The sequence below is a fragment of the Heteronotia binoei genome, chromosome 7, assembly GCF_032191835.1.
Source record: "Heteronotia binoei isolate CCM8104 ecotype False Entrance Well chromosome 7, APGP_CSIRO_Hbin_v1, whole genome shotgun sequence".
Taxonomy (NCBI): Eukaryota; Metazoa; Chordata; class Lepidosauria; order Squamata; family Gekkonidae; genus Heteronotia; species Heteronotia binoei.
Window position 1 is genome coordinate 83,821,491 of NC_083229.1, and position 22,101 is coordinate 83,843,591.

Consider the following 22,101-nt stretch of genomic DNA (forward strand, 5'->3'; position numbering starts at 1 on the left):
CTGCCTTGGGTGCTGAGTTGCTCAGGAAAAAGATGCGCATATAAACACTGTATATAGGCAAGTAAGCATGGACACTTCAAGTAATACTGTTTCTCCACAATCTGTAGGTAAATTTACAACAATTTTTTGGCAATATGAAATCTGTGTCATGGACACCAATACTGGTGAACCACGGTACACTTATCCAGCATGGATGCCCAAATTGTATATTCTTGGGAACCATGCTATCCAGACAGTGGTCCAGAACCAGAAGAACAAAGTTTCAATACAGTCACAAACTAGGGATGCTAGCCTCTAGGTGGGACTTTGGGGTCCCCCTGAATTACAGCTCATATACAGACTACAGATACCACTTATCCTGGAGAAAATGGATGTTTTGGAGGGTGGACACCTTGGCACCCCACTGAGGTCCCTGTCTTCTAAAATCTCTAGGCGTTTCCCAATCTGTATCTAGCCACCCTACTACCATCCATGACTAGTGGCCAGGGAAGACATGGCAGCTCTACTACAGATTTTGAGCAAGGCATCCTTGTGTCAAGCATCGATATTTCCCAATAATCAGCCTTTTGTTATTGAATCAAAAGTTGCTTTATAATAGAAACTCCATAGCTTTGCCAAGGAACATAAGAACATAAGAGAAGCCATGTTGGATCAGACCAATGGCCCAGCCAGTCCAACACTCTGTGTCACACAGCGGCAAAATTTTTTATATATACACACACACTGTGGCTAATAGCCACTGATGGACCTCTGCTCCATATTTTTATCTAAACCCCTCTTGAAGGTGGCTATGCTTGTAGCCGCTACCACCTCCTGTGGCAGTGAATTCCACATGTTAATCACCCTTTGGGTGAAGAAGTACTTCCTTTTATTCGTTTTAACCTGTCTGCTCAGCAATTTCATCGAATGCCCACGAGTTCTTGTATCGTGAGAAAGGGAGAAAAGTACTTCTTTCTCTACTTTCTCCATACCATGCATTATCTTGTAAACCTCTATCATGTCACGCCGCAGTCGACGTTTCTCCAAGCTAAAGAGTCCCAAGCGTTTCAACCTTTCTTCATAGGGAAAGTGTTCCAGCCCTTTAATCATTCTAGTTGCCCTTTTCTGGACTTTCTCCAATGCTATAATATCCTTTTTGAGGTGCGGCGACCAGAACTGCACACAATACTCCAAATGAGACCGCACCATCGATTTATACAGGGGCATTATGATACTGGCTGATTTGTTTTCAATTCCCTTCCTAATAATTCCCAGCATGGCGTTGGCCTTTTTTATTGCAAACGCACACTGTCTTGACATTTTCAGTGAGTTATCTACCACGACCCCAAGATCTCTCTTTTGGTCAGTCTCTGCCAGTTCACACCCCATCAACTTGTATTTGTAGCTGGGATTCTTGGTCCCAATGTGCATTACTTTGCACTTGGCCACAATGAACCGCCACGTTGCCACGTTGACGCCCACTCACCCAGCCTCAACAGATCCCTTTGGAGTTCCTCACAATCCTCTCTGGTTCTCACCACCCTGAACAATTTAGTGTCATCCTCAAACTTGGCCACTTCACTGCTCACTCCCAACTCTAAATCATTTATGAACAAGTTAAAGAGCATGGGACCCAGTACCGAGCCCTGCGGCACACCACTGCTTACCGTCCTCCACTGTGAAGACTGCCCATTTATACTCACTCTCTGCTTCCTATTAGTATTCCTATTCCAAGGACAGAATCCTTGGAAGTAATAACGTATACAGACTTACATAGTTACTTTATAGGATAGCTTCAAAGGATAACATACAGATGCAATTTGAGTCACGGGTTCAAAGGTTACTACAAAGTATCTCTTTTATTACTAAGGAATGTAGGTTATTAAAAACATCTCCCTTTCTCACACTTTCTCTGCGAGTAGATAAGACCTGTTTGTGTGAATCTGGGGGAGAGGCACAGCACTGTTACCAGCAAGGCTAACCTAAACATCCTTGGGCCAGATGGATTTATTATTGCCCTTAGGTTGTAAAAGAGGGGGGAGCAGGAGAGCTTGGTGTTCTACTCTTTGTCTGGTGGACCATCATGGCACTCAGAAATATGCATGCTTGACACCTTGGCAACAATCCATTGCTGCTCAAACAAACACAAGGCTAATTTCGGAGTAGTTGATAACCAGATGTTTGGTCCAGTGAGAAACATGTGGCAAGCAAGCATCTAATGTGAATTTAAGTCTCAGATATGTCTGAATAACCCCACTGTTGTGGGTGTCTTTTGTGACAGCCAGTTACAAACATGCCGTCTAAAAGTATCCAAAGAGAAAACTGTTCCTGAGAAAGGAACATTACACTTTTGTTAACCTTTAAAAGCTGTTCTGTCTTCCCTCACTGGATTTGCAGAGTCCCATCTGCTCATATCTTTTAACTGCTCATCCTGTCAACACTCAACAAGCAGGTCAAACTTTGACAAATGCAGAAAATGCCTTACAAGATGAGATACTTGAAAGGTATGCAGGAAAGGAGAAGACCATCAAAAGAAAAATGCAAATAAGGCCTAAAAACAAACCACCCAAACACTAGGACTTCCTGTTATTAGGTAAAGCAGCTGCAGGAGGGTTCAGATGGAGTGGAGTACATGTAGTGAAGGGAGGAGATGAGGGTCTTTGCCAGCAGCTCAAATACATTCTCCTGCTTTTCTCCTGAAGAGATTAAGGATATTGGAAGGAGGGCTTGATTTTGAGCACACTGATGGCTGGCAAGGAAAAAGTTAAATAGCTCATGCTCAGTCTGAAACCATCCCCTGTGACTCTACCTGATAAAAGAAAGCCTACGGGGAGACGAATCAGAGCTATACTTGAAGTGTATTTCTATCCTTAGTGTTACAGGAACATAATTCACGTGTTATGATTGAGCAGACAGTATGAGTTTGGACCACAAGCAGCCTTCCTAGCGAAGTAATAATAAAAAAGTGATCTCAATGAGAAAGGTGTTTTCTCTAGCACAGGTGTCCCCAACATTTTTTGAGCCTGTGGGCACCTTTGAAATTCTGCCACAGTGTCAAAATAGCTGCTGCAGACTGGAGCCATCCACAAAATGGCTTACCTTCAGTTACATAATGAAGATCTTTGTGCTGTGATGGCAGCTGCTGACAAAGCAACATTTAAAAAAATCTGCATAGCCAATCAAATGTCCAATGGCCAATCAGAAGCCTTCCTGGACAAAAGCCCCAGCTGGCACCACCGACTTTCCAAGATTTCTTGGTGGGCAAGGTGTCAGCGGGCACCATGGCACCAATGGCCACTGTGTTGGGGATTCCCAATCTACTATGGTGTTCAATATATGTAATTTTACAACAAAGGAAGTAAAGGGAAAGCAGTGTAGGATCTTCCTCTCACAATTATAGAAATCACTGAACATGACAGTAGCCACATTTCTTTTAAATTCTGGGAAAGCTCAGTAGCCCAGATCCCTCTCATGTATCTGTATCATAAGAATATGTTCAGCTGATTACCTCCACTTGCTATTTAGACTTGCTGTAAAGTAAAATTGGCTGTCAGAAAGTGGACAAGGAAGAAGACCAATAATAACATGCAGAGTGCAAAGCTATTTATCAGGTTTATACCTATTCCTGTAACAATGAAGTTCATTGAACAGAAGTAACTGTGTTGCTAATATGTTTGTGTACCACATGAAGCTGTATTGTGGGCAAAGGTGTCACCTCCAAGAAAGTTGCAAGGCCAGAAATTTTCAAAGACTTGTATTTTCTTCTTAAGAACTTGCTTCAGGCTTTCTTTAAGGTTTCTTCAAGATTCCTCCTAAGGTACTCTTCTTCATTTAGTTGCTTTACAATCAGTCAATTAAATGTGGTGCACACCTCCATTCCCAATACACTATACATAGGAGACTTCTAGTTCTCTTTCAACATGGACCATGTATAGTTTTATCAACCCCACCGGAAATCTTTTAAGAGGAAGATCACACTTTAAAAAGAGCATGAGAAATATAGACAAAAGATGGCTCTAGTACCTAATCATCTTGTTATAATTTTATTTTAAAAAGACAACCCCCCCCCCCCCCCCAGATCCAAATTGTGACCTTTGTTAAGAACTGAATCTGTCCGGTTTCCGGGCGATGAATGAAGGCGGCTGCCGAAGCTCCAAAACGCTAAGTTGTTTTATTAACCTTTTATACAGTTTTATTAACCTTTTAAACCTTTTTTCTGTTCCTTTAGGCTGTTAATTGTTTGAAGCAGCCTAACAGCAACTTAGTTAACTCTTCCTGGCTGACTTTTATCTTTTTGTTTTATAAATAGCTGGTCGCTAGGTATTTACTGGCTCGTTTCCCAGCTGATGTTTTTAGAGGAATAGCATGTAATTGCTTGAGAAGTTGCTAAATTTTGCCCTGTGTTTGGTAATGTATCCCTGCAGTTTATTATCAGCCTGAGCCAAGAAAATAAAGCAGTTTCTTTTTGCTATTACATTTTAAGATTAATATGGGTGTGTCTAAGCGTAGAAGAGACCAAGAGGAACCTTCATTACCTCCTCCTAAGCAAAAGAGAATTGGAGACTTTTACTCTGCACAAATTCCAACCTCCAATCGTTTTGAGATTCTGGCTGACTATAATGATGATTTAAATAAACCAGCTTTAAATGAATCAGCCTTAACCAAACAAAAAGTTGGTGATTCACACCCAGTAATTAATGACAGCTGTAAGCCGGAGGGGGCAGTGCGGAGTCCTCTAAGCAGCACTGAGTGCAACAATTCTAATGACCCATCTGATTTGATCAGCCTTGTTGCTATAACAGTTGAGCACATCTATAATCAACTAAAACTGCTGCATAGTAAAATTGATCATGCCAGTAAGCAGATCTCTTACTTTGGAAAGAGACTCCAGGAACTGGGAGAGATGGAATCTCCAAAAAGCCCCTTTTTGGATAGTTATCCCAAGACTGCCTTTCCAAAGCAAGTAACAAAGTCAACAACAGGTTACAAATTAAAAACTTCATCTGATGAGCGAGAGCAACTTTATAAACTCATCCTCTCCCCAAACAAAATCTGTTTAACCATCTGCAACTACAAGGGGAGGTTCCCTTTGTGGAACTCTATGCAACTATCCAAAAGACATTTAAGAACTTTATTCCCAGGGGAAACGGCTTGGATTGATCTACATGAGATAGATCTCTTTGATGCTTGTTCCCAGTCACAGAGGGTGCTTTTATCTTTCAGGTCAGCGCAGATTCCTCAGCTTCTGTTGCGATCAAAAAAAGATCTCTCATCCAAAGGAATCTTCCCTACGCGCGTCTTCAAGAATGAAATCATTCTACCCCTGATTCATCGAAAGAAATATCTAGATCTACAGGATAACTCTTCTATAGTTGCAGATAGATCAGGTGACATCTTGAATGCAAACACTTCATCCGCCACAGCAAATTTGTCACCTCAGTCTTACCCTCTTAATGAATCTATGGAGGTTCTTTCTGCAACCAACATCTTGGATCAACAAGACATTTTAAAAAGACTAGACTTGTTGAAAGAAAGTCTCTTATTGAAGCAGAGTGAGCAGCAAAAAAGCTCTCCCGGGTCTTCTTCTATCGAGTTGAGAGAGCTTCAAGATGTGCCTTTGATTGACCTAGATCATCAAGATCCTCCTCACTCTTCAATTTCCATTTGCCCTCCTTTAACAAACTCAAATGTGGACAATATGATATCTACTTTCCCATCTGAAATTTCACTAACCACTTACCCCCAATCTGAAATCAGGTGGTCTTCGGAAAGGCTGGTCGTTGCTGAAATTCATCCAGCGCCCACCACGTCTATGGACAATTCCATCAATCCTAAGGATAATTTCATCTGGCCAAGCCTTTGTGAACTTAGCAAAAATATTTCTAGGGGCCTCAAAAATGAAGGTATGACTTTTGTTTCTTCCTGCTTGCCAAACCAATTTTCCAAAGATGACTGACTGAGATCCTCCTCATTGTCTTCAACTCCAAATACTTCCCCACTATCGGACATTAAGATCATCTTGTGGAATGTGGCTGGTTGGTGGAATAAATCCAAAGATGCTGAATTTATTAGCCACCTTAAGAACTTTGATGTCATCTTACTACAAGAGACTTGGTCCCAAAGTCCGATTCATCTTGAAGGTTATAAGTCCTATTCGCTCCCAGCCTTTAGAACCAACTCAAGAGGCCGTTTTCAAATGGGGTTGTCTATATTTGTGTCTCTTCTTCACAATTCTGTAGACATCCCCCTACAGGCTGGAAGTGTTATGGAACAAGCTATCAAGCTTGTTTATGGGAATCTTTCCTTGATTTTGGTAAACATATATATCCCTCCTGCCCTAGATAAATCGGCCCTTTTACATCATTGGGAACGTTTGAATGTAATTGTGAGTGAATTGGAAACCAAATTTCCCTCTTTTGAAATAATAATAGCAGGAGATTTTAATGCAAGAGTGGGCAATGATGATAAAAAATTTTCTACGGCCCTTAACCTCAATCTAGATGATACCTTACCACCTTTTTTTCCCTTTAGGAGGCAATCTAAGGATAGCTATTCAAATTTGGCAGGCATTTGCTTTGCCAAATTTTGTATCCAACACAATAAGGTCTGGTTAAATGGTTTGGAAAGATTTTCTCATTCGGGGGATTTTACATTCATTTCTAAGAAAGGTTGCAGTATAATTGATTATATTACTGTCCCTTTCTCACTAGAATTTTACATAAAAGATTTCTGTATAGGTGATCTCATTATTAGTGATCACCTTCCACTTATCTTGACCCTTCATACAGAATCTTTCCCAGACTCTTCCCTTAATCCCTCTATACACTTGTTGGAGTCTACGTCCTTACCAAAAATCTGCTGGAATAGTCAGACTAAACAAGCAGCTCAGTTACTTTTAAATTCTCATTCCCTTTTGAATCTTAGAAGGGTTTTAACAACCGCAACGAATTCTTCAGTGCTAATAATAGCCTATGATTCTCTAGTATTTAACATTCTTAGTTCACTAAATGTTAAACCTAAAAATGTAAAAAAGGGAAGAAATATAAAATCTCTGCAGCCCTGGTTTGATGAAGAATGTAGAGCCGTTAAAACTCTGTTGCGTAACACCTACAGATGTTACCGCGACTCTGGGGCTTTGTCTTTACCATCAGAGTACTTTTATATTAAAAATCAGCTGTCCCAGGTTATTATAAGCAAAAGAATGATTATGCTAAACTTCAATGGGAGCAGCTATACCAGGCTATAATCTTAAAGAACTCTAAAAAATTCTGGTCTATTGTATCAGGTGCCCATAGAGTTGATGCCCCTTCTATGTCTGCCATTTCTCCCAAAGTCTGGTACCAATATTTCTTCTCTATGTTCTCCCAAAGTAAACTATACACTTCTAGACCTTTTGAACTTTCTCAGGTAGATCTTCCGGAGTGGCCCTCTGTGACTTCTGATGAAGTTAAAGATCTAATTTTGCAATTGAAATCAGGTAAAGCAGCAGGACCAGATGTTATTCCCTCTGAAATCCTAAAGTTAGATCGCGATTGGTGGGCTACTCTGCTCGCATCTCTCTTTAATAGTATTGACAGAACTGGCATAATTCCTGAAGTCTGGCTTAATTCAATAGTGGTTCCAATTTATAAAAAAGGAGATCCCGCCATTCCAAATAATTACAGGCCGATTAGTCTCCTATCCACCATTAGTAAATTATATTCTAAGTATCTGCTGAGGAAACTTGAACAATGGATGACACGAGAAAAAATTCTTGGTCCGGAACAGCTGGGTTTTTGTAAAGGCAAAACTACTCTCGATCATTGTAATACTTTGTCCCATCTAATTTCTAAATACACTATTGGGAAAAAGATGAAATTGTATGTAGCCTTTTTAGACTTAAAGGGAGCATTTGATTCAATTGACAGAGACCTGTTGTGGGATAAACTGGAACAAACAAGTATTGATAAAAGACTCCTTATGCTCATTAAAAAATTATATACTTTCAACTTTTGTCAAGTCAAATGCTCTTTATCAGGCAATCTTACGTCAAAAATCCCGTTAAGAAAGGGGGTTAAACAAGGTTGTGTGTTGGTCCCCTTTTTGTTTAACCTCTTTCTTAATGATCTTGCTCCCTTTTTGTCAGATACTGACCATCATAGTCCAAAACTTGGTGCCAGACATTTATTTTATTTTTATTTTATTCCGTAATTTATATCCCGCCCTTCCCACAGAGTGGCTCAGGGCGGCTCACAACAAACGATAAAACAATAAAACAAAGCAAAGTTTTTACATTTAAAAGTTAAGCATTTAAAAACCTAAAAACTATAACATTATAACATTAAACGACACAGTATAAAACACAGCAGTCTAGCAGGCTACATTTATCCAGTCAGGCGTAGGCTAACCGGAAGAGGGTTGTCTTACAGGCCCTGAGGAACTGAGTAAGATCCCGCAGGGCCCTCACCTCTTCCAGTAGCTGTTTCCACCATGTTGGAGCCATTGTAGAGAAAGCCCTGTCTCTGGTCGCCTTGAGACGGACTTCCTTAGGCCCGGGGATGGTGAGAAGATTTTGAGTCCCAGACCTCAGTACTCTCTGGGGAACGTGTGGGGAGAGACGGTCCCTCAGGTAGGCAGGTCCCAGGCCATATAGGGCTTTAAAGGTGATAACCAGCACCTTGTACTGGACTTGGTATGTTATTGGGAGCCAGTGCAGAGCCCGAAGACCCGGCTGGATGTGCCCCCACCTTGGGAGGCCCAGTAGCAACCGGGCCGCGGCATTCTGCACCAGCTGCAATTTCCGGGTCCGGCACAAGGGCAGCCCCATGTAGAGGGCATTGCAGTAATCCAACCTCGAGGTGACCGTAGCATGGATCACTGTTGCTAGGTCGTCGCGGTCCAGGAAGGGAGCCAGCTGCCTTGCCCGTCTGAGATGAAAAAACGCGGACTTGGCAGTGGTTCCCTTACTGTTCCCTTACTGTTCTATGCGGATGATACAGTCTTACGATCTTGTTCCAGAATTAGATTAAAGCGTTTGCTTGTTCGCTGTATCACCTTCCTTAACAACAATAAGCTCCTATTGAACTATGACAAATCTAAAATTGTTGTTTTTTCCAAATCTTGGAAACCAACTAAATGGTCAATAGGCGGCAAAGAGATAGAACAAGTAAAATACTACAAATACCTAGGAATTCATTTTCAATATAACACACTTTGGACTAATCATCGTAACTGTATAATTAAGTCAGTCAATGTTAGTGTTGCAGCTATCCAGTACTTCTTTTACAGCAGAGGCAATCAGCTTATCCCAGCCACGCTAAAAATCTCTAAGGCTAAAGTGATACCGCAGCTTTTATATGGGGTCCCAGTGTGGATCACAGCCTTGGATAATAACATTGAAGGTGTCCAATCAAAATTCCTATGGAAAATTCTGGGATTCCCAAAGTGCGTAGCATATGCAGTTTTGTGTTCCCTTACTGTTGACATGATGACATCACTTCTTGTGATGCAGCCTGGGACTTTCTTGTTCTCCCAGTAATTCCCCCTGTGCCCCACCAGTTGCCAGGACGCACTTGGCAACCCTAATGCACAGGGTTAAGAGTTGCCTGCTGGGGAATATCATTCTGGTCTGCTAGTTTACAAAACGTGATAGCCTGGGATGGGCAATGCCATAGCAGATGCCCTGTTTGACTTTCAGCAGGAGATATTCCATTCTTTGGGGGTGGAGCCAGGAAACATAGGGGTGGAACCAGGAGCAAGGGTGTGACAAGCACAACTGAACTTCAAAGGATGTGATAACAACCATTTCCAGCTGGTCTCTGGGCACATTTTTATGAAATGAATTTGTCTTGCAAAAGAAAGAAAGAATATTTTAGATGCCCCCTTTGCATTTCTGTAAGTACAAAACTCTGAAATATTATTTGTAACAACTGGGAATAATTTCCATTAATATTATTATTAATGGGTATGGGCTGACCTTCTACAAGTTCTCCTATTCTTCCTAATTCATTTTTTTTATTCGTCAGAATAGTTTGTCTTTCATTAGTAGCAATTTACCATATGAAACCCTTGATTCTAACAGGATTTTTCTGTGTTAAGAAATGGTCTATTAACCATGGGCTTCCTAAATAAAATTATAGGATAATATTTAAATATTCTTTATGAATCATGCCGTCTCTATTGTGGCTTCTTTCTACAATAAGTAAAACATGAAATGATTAACGGCTGCAAATCGTATTCTTGCCATTCATCCTTCAAGTTAGATAAACCAAACTGAAATTATGGGAAGACTCTATAGGCTATGACATAAAAATGTTAAATTCTCTTTTGACAGTAGCAAATCGAATGCCATAGCATGCCCAAATCAAATTGGCATTGACCACATTTTACAGGTAGATATACATTCTCTGATGCAACAATTTTCTCTTACTGTCACATAGGAAATTTGCAATACAGACAAGAATAGAAACAAGAAAATATTTTCAATTGTTGTTCTTTTTCCTCAATCACTCTTTCCAGATTCCTGGTTTTATATTACATCAAAACTATTCTAAGTCCAGGTGCTCCTCTGCTCTTTTTCAGATGTGACAGATGCTGGGCAAGGAAACCATGCCTTGTGATGCTCCAGCACTATAATTAACCTTAGTGTATTATTTTATGGAAGAGAAAGCTGTTAAGATTGCCTGCAATGAAAAGAACAAAATGGTATTTTGAACAAGCAGTCCCAAAACGTTATCTTCCCAGTGTGATACAGCCACGTGATTTGAAAAGTAAAACAAGGATATTGCAAATGTCTAAACCAAATGTCCTAGAGTTTTTTTTTAAAGTAAACATAATATTTTAAAGTACTAAAAAAGATGTCATTGGCATTGAGTAATGCCTGAGCCTCATTTAAAGAATATTCTTAAGTATTCATTATAATTATTTTCTATTAAAATATAAGCTGGATTCTCAACTTTCTGGTGGTGGAAGTAGATCATTCCCAGTGTTCCCCTTCTCCTTAAAATGGCTATACTGGGTACTTGGGGACCCGCACAAACAAAAAGCTATGTGCGATGGGGGGTTGTGAGAATCAAGAGAAATCACCCCTCCTTCCTCTGGTGCCAGCAGGAAGATGGCAGGATCCAACCCTATATAAGGAATAATTGGTTATCATTTGGCATTTCAACTCATGTTCTTGGAAAGTCCAGATTTCCATTCTCTGAAGCAGCATACCATAGCACCAATAATTAGGACTTTTGAGAGTCACCATGGACCCCCACAGATTCCATCTGCCCCCCATATAATCAACCAAATATCATAACAAAACAAATCACTTGGCAGGTGTTACCATGCATCTATAATAATAACAGGATCCACAGGTCCATTTGCTTGTCCATTTGTGAGCCCGCCTTTGGCGGGGGAGGGCGGGATATAAAAATAAATTTATTATTATTAGTAGTAGTATAACTTAGAAAATAAAACTAGGAATCTCAAAATTATTCACTGGCTTTAGGATGATCATGGAGGTTTGGGGGCCAAAAAAGAAATGGAATAATCTGTCTCAGGTTATCTCCAGATCCCACTCCATGCTAATTCCAAAGGAAGCTAAACTTGTGTCATGGTTAAATTGTCAGACTAGGATCTGGGAAACCCACGTACGAATTCCCACTCTGCCTTGAAAGCTTGCTGGCTGACCTTGGGCCAGGAGAAAAGTGTGGAAAGGAGTTAGAGGAAAAGACAACAATTTTTGTTTTAAAAAAATTGCTATCGTGATCTAACAAGGCTGCCTTTTTGCAAGATCTGAATTGTGAAGGAGCTGAGTAGAGCTAAAGAAAAAAGAGAAGAAATAGACATTGTTAGAAGGCTGCATCCTGACATTGACTACAGCTTGTCTTGGCTGGTCTTGCCTTGATCCAGTGCTGGCTTGGTGGATTGCTAGAGAATCTGAGAAGCAAAGGCTTCCCTCAGCCTCATGGTAAACTTTGTAGAAAGGACAAGCCCCAAAGCCAAATACCACTGTTTACTGCGCTTTGCCTTCCCTCACCCCCAGTGACTGCAATCAGAAATGGATTAGAATTTTCTTTTAAATGCATTTCATGAATAAGCAGAATGCCAGCTTCAGAGACCTTCCAGCTGACTTTGGCCTCCCAATGTTGTGTCTCCATTCCCCCACTCCTTCACTGGCAGCCTTACTGAAATACCAAGTTAAGAATTCAAATCCTTACTCTACTATGTGACTCATGGGTAACCATGGGGTAGTCATTCCATCCTAACCACTTCATTGTGTTACTGGGCGGACTTCGGAGGATGGTGGAAGACAGGAGGACCTGGAATGACTTGGTTCATGGGGTTGCAAAGAGTCGGAGTCGACTGTGTGCCTGAACAACAACAATGCCACCCTAAGTTCCTTATAGTAAAGATGAAATGAACAATAAAAAAGAATAATACCAAAATTTGCAAACCTGTTTGAGACAGAAAAAAGTGAAAGTATTTCTTTCAAGTATCAGAAAACTATTGTCTGTATACTGCCACTGAAATATGTAGTCTTCTCTAACAGGTATAATTTCACAGATTCTCCATGATGGTAGCACATAATTAAATCAACCTATTTCTATAGTGATTCAAGCCTTTCCTTTAATTTTACTTAGCACTGGTATTCATTGAAATGCATGAGTTCTTTGGCTCAGTTCCAAGAGAAGCGCATGTTGGACCAAAAAAGGGGAAGTATTTTTGAAAAAGGATAAGGATAAGTTATAGGCACCCAGACAAGTTTATGGGCAACAGATTAACAATACACAAAAGGAAATTACATTACAAAATTCACTGCCATGGAATGTAGTGATAGCCACCAGTTTAGTTGGCTGTCAAATGAGATTAGAAAAAATCATGAAGAATAGGTCTACCAGTGGATACTGGCTGAGGTGACTGAAGAGAACATCCAGAATCAGAGTCAGCACTTGGAGGCTTCAATTACTTAAGAACATAAGAGAAGCCATGTTGGATCAGGCCAACGGCCCATCCAGTCCAACACTCTGTGTCACACAGTGGCAAAAAATTTTATATATACACACACACTGTGGCTAATAGCCACTGATGGACCTCTGCTCCATATTTTTATCTAAACCCCTCTTGAAGGTGGCTATACTTGTGGCCGCCACCACCTCCTGTGGCAGTGAATTCCACATGTTAATCACCTTTTGGGTGAAGAAGTACTTCCTTTTATCCATTTTAACCTGTCTGCTCAGCAATTTCATCGAATGCCCATGAGTTCTTGTATTGTGAGAAAGGGAGAAAAGTACTTCTTTCTCTACTTTCTTGTTGGTCTTTATGTTTTTTGCAATATGCTCCTCATAGTCCCTTTTTGCCTGCCTGATCACAGTCTTGCATTTGATTTGCCACAGCCTGTGTTCCCTTTTACTAATCTCACTTGGACTGGTTTTCCACCGCTTAAAGGAGTCCTTCTTACCTTTTACAGCTTCCATTACTTTGTTTGTTAACCATGCAGGCCTTTTCTTATGCCTCTTTGTGCCTTTCCTAACTTGTGGTATGTATTTTATCTGAGCTTCTAGGATTATAGTTTTAAATAGTGTCCAAGCTTCCCCAAGGGTTTTGACCGTATGTACCTTTCCTTTCAGTTTCCTCCTCACATGCCTCCTCATCTCAGTGTATTTACCCCTTTTAAAGTTAAACGTGGTTGTGGCGGTCTTTTTGGACAACTCCCTATTTATACAAACGGTGAAATCAATAACATTATGGTCACTGCTCCCAAGTGGCGCAATCACTTTTACATCTCTCACCAAGTCTTGGGCATTACTTAGGACCAAATCCAGGATTGCCCCACCCCTGGTAGGTTCTGAGACCATCTGCTCCATAGCACAGTCATTGAGAGCATCAAGAAACTCAATCTCTTCCTCCTTACACCATTGTCTCATCCACACATTGAGACTTCTAATTTGTGCCTGTCTCTCCTGCCCTGCATGTGGAACAGGTAGCACTTCTGAGAAGGCTACCTTGGAGGTCCTGGCCTTAAGTCTCCCGCCTAGCAGCCTAAATTTTTCCTCCAGGACCTCACGACTGCATTTCCCCACATCATTGGTGCCAACATGAACCACGACCTCAGGCTCCTCCCCAGCACTGTCTATCAGCCTATCTACTACACGCGTAATGTCCGCTACCTTCGCACCAGGCAGGCAAGTCACCATACGGTCAGTACACGGTTTCGCCACCCAGCTGTCTACTTGCCTAAGGATCGAATCACCAACTACCAACCCCCCCCCCGCCCCCTGCTCAGGGATGGTTCCTTGGCGCGAAAGGATTCCCGCTCACCAACCGAAGAAGAGGTCCCTTCTGAGGGCACATTCCCCTTATCCTCAGCACGGTGCCCTGTTCCCTCATGACTCTCACGCTCTCTGGCAGCAACGGGGCTGCTACGTTCAGAGCGGGGCTCATCTAATATGCCCCAATTTTAGGCAGCCCCACAAGCTCAGAATCAAGTCTTCCAACACTCAGAAATTCCCAGCAACTTCTCCAGCTGCTCTGCCCTGTTCTGCTCCTCTCAGACCTCTGTGAGATGTACTTCTTTGTTGGTCCTCCAGGTTAACTGTTTTGTTACTGTGTGATATAGATACTGGAACAGATGAACTACTGGTCAGATCCAGCAGGCAATCTCTTATGCTCTTACGAGCTAGATATGCTACCTACCTGAATTATATTTATCATTCTGGTGGCTCTTCTATGCACATACATACTGAAATGAGAGTCAGTTTGGTGTAGTGGTTAAATGCATGTACTCTTATCTGGGAGAACCAGGTTTGATTCCCCACTCCTCCACATGCAACCTCTGGAGTGGCCTTGGATCAGACATAACTGTGAGAGCTGTTCTGGAAAGAGCAGTTTCTGTTGGAGCTCTCAGCCCCACCTACCTCACAGGGTATCTGTTGTGGGGAGGGGAAGGTAAAGGAGATTGTAAACCAGGCTCCAAGTGAAGGGCAGAGTATAAATCCAATCTCTTTTCTTCTCTTCAAAATACAAGAACTGGTACCAAGATTTTGATACACACATATATTTTTGGAGCCATATATTAATTTTTTTCTAGTTTTTAATTTTTTCCTTTTCTTTGTATTCTATATTTTATTAATTTGAGATTGTAACAACCGTTGGCCACATGCAATAAATTGTTATAGCAATAATATTACAACAAGTATCACTATTAGAATCTTTTTGTAATAAGTCTTAATAATGTACTTGCATTATTGATAGTGCTGGGCCCTTCATTAGTACAAACACCAATTTGAAGTCCATACCTAAGACACTAACCTTGTATCAAGAGAAAACAGTCCAGAAACAATAATTATGATAGCATATTGGAGATGTTGCTATAGTTTTGCCTTATGAATTTAAATAGGAAATAAAGCACACAGTCAAATCCTGAAAGTTATTTTACCCTTAATTACATTTCTTAAATACTGTCAAACAGAGTAAAGAGCCTGAATATTATTAGGAAGTGATTTTGACAGGGTACTGCTTAATTAACATAGACTGCATTATCGATTGTGTGAAAGCATGATAATGCCCTGGGACTGAATTCCTGTATTGCTTGGTGGTAACCGAACAGAACCAGGATCAGTTCTAGAAGGGCATCAAGATATGATTCAGATTTGCAGGAAAATAAAAGTTTATTGCTGAATATCTGGCTGAGATGAAAAAGAGACCTTCTTCATATTATAGTTGCTATTTGAACATGCTTTCTGTAGAGTATATCACTGTCAAACTCTAAATTCACACAGTCAAAAGCAAACACGGTTGCCAATCCAGTTTCATTAAAATAAAAACGAGGTTTCAGGCACTATTCTGAATGTGGCTGAAAGCGCTCACAGATGACAAAAGCAATTAGATCTGGCTAGACTCATAGCCTGCCAAAGGCATAGCTTTGGGGGACACAAGCAGTAGCCTTATCAGGTATTATGGTATCCCAGGATAACAGCTGTGACAAGCAAAGATTATTTACAACTATTTTTAAAGCTACCTTTTAAAATTCTAAAATGACAAGAGGGGGAAAAAGGTGGTATATAACAGCACAACATATAGATATGAATGAATATGAAACTTTGGGGGAAGGAAATATTCTTTCTCTAAAAGTTGTAATTTCACAAATGCATTACTTGAAGTTATATGTTAGAAGTACTGAATAATACAGACCAATTTCCCATTCACCTTATGCTGCTCTCATGTTCCTCTTCTCAGTGGGGCTTCCTTCCAATGTCACACTATCTGCCCCAAGGCTGTAGCTAGTGTCGGCTTTTTTGCGTGGCAAACAGAAACCTCTAAAAAACAGGTTCTGTTTGCTGTGTGAAAAAGCTGACGCTAGCTGCAGCCCCGGAGCACATGGAATGAAATTGGAAGGAAGCCCTGCTGAGAAGAGGAGCATGAGAGCGGTGTAAGGTAAGTGGGAAATCGGTCACAGTTCAAGCTAAATTTATTTTTATTTTTTAATTTTATTATATTTATATCCTGCCTTCCCAAAACAGGCTCAGGGTGGCTAACAACAGTTAAACAACATAAAAATTAAAAACAGATACAATAAAAGTCACTTCATACAATTTACAGTCCATAAAAATCCAAGATGAGTATTGACATTGCTAGATATTATTTAGTGCTCTACACTTATATTGGAATCAGTTAAAGTTGCCAATGCTGTGGAGTGGTGGTGGCCCCCCTCCTTAGACATTGAAAGCTAGTTTAAACAGTTCAGTCTTGCAGGCCCTATGGCAGGTCCTGCAGGGGCCTGATGTGTTCAGGGAGGACGTTCCACAAGGCGAGGGCTCCTACTGAAAAGGCTCTTGCTGTAATGCTAGACAGCCAAGCTTCTTTTGGCCCAGGGATCATAAGGAGATTTTGGGAACGCAGTGCTCTTTGGGGCTCATATGGGGAAAGCCAGTCCCAAAGGTAGACAGGTCCCAGGCCATATAGGGCTTTAAAAGTCATGACCAGCACCTTGAAGCGAATCTGGAACGCTACTGGCAACCAGTGGAGCGTTTCTAGCGCAGGCTGAATGTGCTTTGCAAAGGTAGCTCCAATAGCAACCTGGCTGCCATGTTTTGCACCAGTTGCAGCTTCTGAATTTGGGTCAAGGGCAGCCCCATGTAGAGGGCGTTACAGTAGTCTGTTCTCAAGGTGACCGTCACATGGATCACTGTTGCCAAGTTGATGCGCTCCAGGTACGGAACCAACTGCCTTATCCATCTAAGATGATAGAATGTGGATTTGGCAGTGGCTGCTACCTGGACCTCCATTATTAATGAAGGCTCCAGGAGCACCCCTAAGCTCTTGACCCTAGATGCTGGTGCTAAAGGTGCCCCATCAAAAGTTGGCAGAGAGATCCCTCTTCCCGGGCCTCTGCGGCTTAGGCACAGGACCTCCATCTTTTCTGGATTCAATTTCGGTCAACTCTGCCTGAGCCATTTCACCACAGATTGCAATGTCAGGTCCAGATCTTCCAGGACCCAGCCAGACTGGCCCCCCATCAATAGATAGAGCCCATATCTCCGGACAACTGGGTAAGGGGGCACATGTAGATGTTAAACAACATCGGAGAGAGAACCGCCCCCTGGGGCACATCACAAACAAGTGGGTGCCTCTGGGATGATTGCTCTCCTATAGTTACCCTTTGTCCCTGGCCTTGGAGAAAAGAGTAAGCCATTGAAGGGCAGACCCCTGAATCCCTGGGTCAGCAAGTTGGTGAGACAGTAGCTGGTGGTTGACTGTGTCAAATGAAGCTGACAGATCTAACAACGACTGCACTGCCAAGCCACACTGATCCAGATGTCTCAGGAAATCATCCATGAGGGTGACCAGTAATGTCTCCATCCCATGGCCCAGGCAGAAGCTGGACTGAAACGGGTCTAACACGGAAGCATCATCCAAAAACCCCTGTAACTGTACTGCCACTGCCCTCTCAATGGGTTTACCCCAAAAGGGCAAGTTTGACACTGGCCGATGGTTTGCCAATACAGCCAGGTCCAAATGTGGTTTTTTGAGGGCGAACCACCATCTCCTTAATGGGTGTGGGGAAGGTCCCTTCCATCAAGGACCTGTTGATAAACTCCTGCAATGGGACCTGTAATTCTGTCTGGCAAGCATGTATCAGCCAAGACAGACATGGGTCTAGATCACAGGTAGTGGGACACATAGTACAGAGGACTTTGTCAACTTCCCGCAGGCTGAGTGGAGCAAGATGATTCAAGATCGAACCAGAAGCCAGGCTTGGAGCCTTGAGTTCACTTACTGTATCAAAATTGGCGGAGGGGGGGGGAGGGGTCATGGCAGAGCAACAGGACCTTATCTGTGAAAAAATCTGCAAAAGCCTCACAGTCAATTTCCAATTCCCTATTGTTTGGTTTAATCTGTGCCAAATTGTAAAGGTCCAAATGATGCTAAATAACTGTGCAGGGTGAGAATTCGCAGATGCAATTTGCGTTGCAAAGTGCGCCTTCTCTGTGGCCTTGACTGCCATCTCATAGGTCTTCATAAACAGCCTATAGGATGTCCTTGTCGCCTCGTCACAAGCACGTCACCAACGCCTCTCTAGCTGTCTGAGCTGCCATTTCATCAGCTGCAATTCCGGGGTTAATGCTATGCTTGCGACAACATTTGCAAAATGTCTGAAACATGTTCCTGTTGCCCACATGAATGTTTTCAGAAGGTCCGGCCCTTCCCAGCCAAGCCGGCATCGCCGGCGTTCAGGCTGGGGGCCGTCTTTGCCCCCTCAGAAGGAGGGAGCAACCGACCGCTAGGCCCCGGCACATCCGGGTCTATTTCTGGGTGTGGCGTCGGGGCTATATAAGCCCCAACCCCGCCCAGAGCTCTGGCAGTCTTGTTTGGCTCTCTGAGGGAGAGCAACGTGCGGCTGGTCTCTGCAGCGCGAGGCTGTGGTGCGTCGTCGTCGACCTGGTCAAAGGGTCGGAGGAGCGCATGCGGCTTTGTGGTGCTGGCGGCGGCTGAGGCGCAAGCGGCCGGTGTGCAGCAGGAGCGAGGAGCGGCAGTTCTTCGTCCCTGTGGGACTGGGTGATACGCGCGGGCTCGGTAGCGTGCGGCTCACATGCGGTGGCTATTTTATGGTGCTCAATTATTGGTGGGGCGGCAGTTGAGCGGGAAAGTGCTTGCGGCGGCCATTTTGTGTGGGGACCGAAAAGTTACGGTCTACAAAGGGCAAAAGCTTAGTTTTGGGGGGGGGGTTGAGTGGTTCCCGGGGGTGGGGTCATTGCCTCCCCCCCTTACCATAGCCAGTACAGTTAGACTCCTTTCCCATAGACATTTGAGTATGGATTACAAGGTGCAGTGCAGGGGGGATTAGGCCATTGTAGTGCGGAGAGAGGAGGGCACCTCCTCCGCACATCTTGGTCATTCACCTGGGCGGTTTCAGGGGAGCACCTATGGCCTAGCACCAAGTGTGCAGGTGGTCTGTATGAACCGCAGATGGGCTACACGGCACTGAGGTCATCTGGGAAAAACCAGCTGAATATCCCTGGGCCAAGGGAGGCCAGACTGAAAGCCACCCGGGACCGGGCCTTCTCTATTACTGCTCCATTACTGTGGAACCAACTCCCTGAGGAGGTGAGGGCCCTACGATGTTTAGAGGGATTCCGTAGGGCCTGTAAGACCCACCTTTTCAAGATGGCCTTCAACTAGCGGAAAACTGTGACAAATCTAGATATGCTGCTAGAAATGCTTTTATTCTTGAAATGTTTTTACTTCTGAAATTTATTGAAACCTGTTTATAACGCCATACTGTTATGTTAATTTTAATACTCTGTAATTGTTTTAACCATGTTTTATAAGTATAATTGATGTAATGTATGTTTTATGTTGTGAGCCGCCCTGAGCCTGCCCCGGCGGGGAGGGCGGGATAGAAATAAAAAATTATTATTATTATTATTATTATAATGCGGGGACTGCAGATCATGGGACAGCCTCACCCGAGCGGATCTTTCCATGGGGGATTGATGCTTGCCCAGGTGGTGAATGGCCTGGGGCCTGGCCGCTCAGCAACAACCCGAATCCGGTGGGCTTGTGCTGGGGGCAGGGTGGCTCGCCCTCCCGGATAAGGTGGGGTCAAGGGGTGACCCCAGGGCTTGTCCTTCTTGGCTGGTCCTGGTATTGTCAGCTATATTGTCAGGCAGTTGGAGGTGTGCCCTTTCACTTGGTGGGATAGAGCGCGCTAGGCGCAAGGCCAATAGGGCCCTGCAGAAAGCCATGGAGAATGGCTTGGGGATTTTTCTCCCTCATCTGGCCATGCGGGTTGAGGATGTCGACCTGTATAGGCTGGATGTGGTTCATCTTCAGAGTTGGGCAACCGGGCCTTTTTTAGAAGAGATACGGCAGGGTTTGCGGTCGGCTCTGGGCCATCCGTTGGGGCGCTAATGCCTAAGCAGAGGCTTGGCATTGGCGGTGGCTGGAGGATGTTTTGGCCACAGGGTTTGCAGGGGAGCTCCTATGGCCTAGCACCATTGGTGCAGGTGGTCTGTATGAACCGCAGATGGGCTACACGGCTCAGTGCGGGGAATGCAGATCATGGAGAGCCTCACCTGGGCGGATCTTTCCATGGGGGATTGATGCTAGCCCAGGTGGAGAATGGCTGGGGTCCTGGCCGCTCAGTTACAACCCGAATACGGCGGGTTTGTGCTGGGGGCAGGGTGGCTCACCCTTTGGACAAGGCGGGATCAGGGGGTGACCCCAAGGCTTGTCCTGGTTAGGTCTCATCCCTGCCAGTTTACAGGTTAATTAATTATTCAATAAAGCGGCCCGGTTTTAAACCCAACACCTTGTGTCTGTCTCTTCTTTCCGACTGGGGGGGGCAAGTATATGTCCATGTTTAAACCCATGCAAAAAAACCTTGAGGAAAAATATATTTTAAATCTGTATAGGCTGGCATTTTGTTGGGCAAGAGATACAGCAGCATCTCTATGGAGACCAGGCTTTACTACTTACATTTCAGAAACAGAGAACTCAAAAAAGTGTCTTGGTTTCCAGAATACTATAAAGTGTGGCCCACTCCCCCTCCTGGTGTGTGTAATTTATCTTTTAGATTTTTATCCCACCCTTCTCTAATTAGGTGAATGAGAAGGAATATCCAGGTTCCAGCTACAAACATTAAGATAACCCTAACCCCACACCCATTAAGGAGATGGTGGCTCACCCTCAAAAAAACACATTTGGACCTGGCCGTATTGGCAAACTTGCCCTTTTTGGGTAAACCCATTGAGAGGCAGTGGCAGTACAGTTACAGGGGTTTTTGGATGATGCTTCCATTTAAAAAAAAAATCCATCGGAAACTGCAAACCATTCAGGGAGGCAGTGGGACTCTTGGACAACACAAGAATTGCTAAGGGAAGAGGGAGGGGAGTGAGAAGAGTGAGAAGAGCCACTCTGAGCCCACTTCAGTGGGGTAGGGCAGGATATAAATCAAAAATAAATAAATAAATAAATAAATAAATAAATAAATAAATAAATAAATAAATAAATAAATAAAAATAAATAAGAATTGCAGAGAAAATGGAATGGATGCATCTTCCTTATGAACAAAATATGAGTCCAGTAACATCTTAAAGACCAACAAAATCTTCCAGGGTATAAACTTTTGTGAGTCAAAGCTCACATCACCAGATATGCATGGAATGAAGGTCCATCATACTAACCACCTCAAACTGTCTTCCCTGTGAAGTAATCCTAAACATTTGGAATCCTTTAGTTTACATAAAAGATTACTGACAGTGAGGGGCCATGACAATATAAGGCAGTAAGCAGCAAGTGATGAGTACTGAAACATATGCTATTATTCTAACTAAATATCTAAATGATCTGGAATAGAGAACCATCTGGAATTACTAGAGCAACCTGGTAAACTTCATGGCTGGATGGGTGTTTTTTTTTAATCTGAGTCTTCCCTTTCCTCCTCCAGCACTAACAACTTCTCAAATGCGGCACTGCCTCAAATGACCCCTTCTGCAAAATGCTTAACCAATCCCTCTTGCTTTATGATGGAGAGATGGTGGTAGGGAGATCTGGGCAGATCTACTCACTTGCCCCTGTAGCCTTGATCTTGCCCATCATTCATGTAACTATAGCTTGGGTCACAGTTTTCTTAAACCAAGTTAACAAGCTTTT

The 22,101-nt window shown here is 43.0% G+C and overlaps 1 protein-coding gene across 4 annotated transcripts in view; it reads right to left on the reverse strand.

Moving 5' to 3' along the window:
* DLGAP1 (DLG associated protein 1) overlaps positions 1–22,101 on the reverse strand; it is a 456,386-nt gene that overhangs the window by 151,428 nt on the left and 282,857 nt on the right. The gene's annotated exons all lie outside the window — the stretch shown is intronic.